Below are 3,140 nucleotides of genomic sequence, written 5' to 3'. Positions count from 1 at the left end.
TCAGATTAAATCACAAGCGAAACTCAATTCTATGCTGGATATAAGATAAAATGTTTCAGAAAGTTTAAAATAAAAGTATAGACAATGAATAAAAGGATCTTCTCTTCATGCATTGCAGAGTATAAAACAGTGAGTAAACACATCATACATTTTCTCTTTTTACACTTAAACGGCTGGAGATGTTACACCACTAGTATGAATTTACTTCAGATATATAAGGAATACACTTTTTATATAGTCAGAAACAGAAATGAAAATAGTTAAGGAGACAATAACATCTGCATCGACGCTAGGAGGAAAGAGCCATTATTGGGTACACAGTGATCACATTACCATGAAGCAATCTGTTCCCAACTGAAATGTCCTTGCCCTTCTACTGAAATCATGTACGATTCTGCAAAAACAGTGTTTGCTTCCCACAAATCAGCCAACAGTTCTGCTATTGTTGTCCACACAGAATAAGCATCAGACCTAGATTTAGCTGTTTTATCATTAAGAGTCATATTTGGCCCTTTCCAGAGGCTATTATTTCAATTATATTTTGGATAATTTGTCTATTTCCAGACAAATAATTTTTCCAGAATGTGATGACTAGATACACTTTGAGCCATATGAAATCACCCTTTGGTAGGGATCCAGAGATTGAATTTATTTTTAATTACTGTAGCATCCTGGTCAGGTTGAGAAACAGATCACCTTTATATTTCCCTGGCATGTGAGCAGGGCTAGATTTAGTGTGAGAATGCTTGAAAGTTTATAGTTTTTAAGAAATTGTTTTACTTTGTATCTCTTTATCAAAATAAATTTAATGCTGAAAAGCTATATTAAATGAATTATTTTGAGATGGTCTCTTTCCTCTTCTTCTAATGAGAGGATATCCACAGATAATGTCAGGAGCTTGCTTTACCTAGAAAAGTGTTGAGGGTCATAGGTTTGGGTTCACCTAGGAACATTTAGGGAAACCTCCCCAAGTTGTTGTTGAAGAGTGGGGTAAATGTAAGAGAGAATTAAGCTCACAGAGGCCAGATGAGAGCATCATGTCACCCCAGAGACATAGCATATACCTAGGAGAACTGTTCTCAGTATCAATGTCTTAAGCACTGTAAGACTGACTATAGACCAAGACAACAACTATATATATATAGTTAATGAAATCAGTTAATATATAAACATACATTTATTTATTTATTAACTTATTTTTATTTTTATTTTTATCTTGAGACAGGTCTTGCTCTGTCACTAGGCTGGAGTGCAGTAGTGAGATTACGGCACCCTTCAGCCTTGACCTCTCTGGCTGAAGCTATCCTCCTGCCTCAGCCTCCTAAAGTGCTAGGATTAGAGGTGTGAGCTACCTTGCCAGGCCCAGGGCAATAACTATGCAATGTTTATATAATTTGGAGCAAAAAACATTTGAAATATGTGTGCATTGCTTTTTAACCTTTTCTATTGATACATAAGTACTTATGATTACTTTTGAAGTCACCTGTGCAACTTTAGCTGACTACATCCCCTTCTTCAACACTCTAATGATGGCCACTGTGAGCACTGTGCGTATTGAGTTGTGTTTTATTTTAATACTATGTGCACTACATTGTTTTTCCTAGCTGTATGCTATTGCATTTAGTGAGCATCATGAATTATATCAGTATAATTCGCTTTTGTCATTTCATTGTTTCAGCTTTTCTGTACTAATTATTGCAAATGTATTTCTACTGGCATAAAAACAGACACATAGGACAATGGAACAGAATAGAGATAACAGACATAAATCTACACATTTACAACTTATATCTGACAAAGGCATCAAGAACATACACTGGTCAAGAACAGTCTTTTCAATAAATGATCCTGGGAAAACTGAATATATGCAGATGGATAAAATTAAACCCCTCTTACCATACACAAAAATCAAATCAAATAAAGATGGATTAAAGACTTGAATCTAAGACCTGAAACTATGAAGTTACTAAAAGAAAGCATAGGAGAAATGCTCCAGGACATTGGTCTGGGCAAAGATTTTTTTGTGTAAGACCTCAGAAGCACAGGCAACAAAAGCAAAAATAGATAATGGGATTATATCAAGCTAAAAGGCCTCAAGCAAAGGAAACAATGAAAGTTAAGAGCCAACCACAGAATGGGAAAAAATATTTTCAAACTATCTGTCTGATAAAGGATTAACAACTAGAATATATAAGGAGCTCAAACAACTCAGTAATAAACAAACAAAAAATCTGATTGAAAAATGGGCTACTGAAGAGGCTGAGGCAGGAGGATTTCTTAATCCCAGGAGTTTAAGGTTACAGTGAGCTATGATTATGCCACTGTCCTTTAGCCTGGATGACAGAGCAAGATCTTGCTTCTAAAAAAATAATAGTTAAAAATATATAAATAAATACAATTTTAAAAAATGGGCAAAAGATCTGAACAGATATTTCTCAAAAGAAGACCTACAAATGGCCAATAGGAAGATGAAAAAATGTTCAATATCACTAATCATCAGAGAAATGCAAATCAAAACCACAATGCAGTATCATCTCACCTTGGTTGAAATGACTTATATCAAAAAGACAGGCAATAACAGATGCTGGCAAGGATGTGGAGAACGGGGAACACTAGTACACCATTGGTGGGAATCTACGTTAATAAAGCCACTATGGAGAACAGTATAGAGGTTCCTCAAAGATGTAAAAATAGAACTACCATGTGGTCCAGCTATTTCACTACTGGATATATGTCCAAAATAAAGGAAATCAATATATAAAAGACATCTCTACATGCCCACGTTTATTGCAGCACTATTCATAATGGCCAAAATATGGAATCAATATAAGTGCTCATCAACAAATGAATATATTTTAAAAGTCATATATATACATAATGGAATACTACTCAGATAAAAAGAAGAATGAAATTCTGTCATTTGTAGCAACATAGGTGGCGCTGGCCATTTCGCTTAATGTAATCAACATAGCCCATTATGTTACGTGGAATGAGCCAAGCACAGAAAAGCAAATATCGCATGTTGTCACTCATATGTGGGTGGTAAAAAAGTGGATCTCATGAAGATAGAAAGTAAATTGGTGGTTGCTAGAGGCCAGCAAGGGGAGTGGGAAGACGAGACGAAGAGAAGCAAATTTAAA

This window comes from Macaca thibetana, chromosome 14 (assembly GCF_024542745.1).
Source record: "Macaca thibetana thibetana isolate TM-01 chromosome 14, ASM2454274v1, whole genome shotgun sequence".
Taxonomy (NCBI): domain Eukaryota; kingdom Metazoa; phylum Chordata; class Mammalia; order Primates; family Cercopithecidae; genus Macaca; species Macaca thibetana.
The sequence above is the reverse complement of the archived record's forward strand: the minus strand, read 5'-3'. Positions refer to the sequence as shown.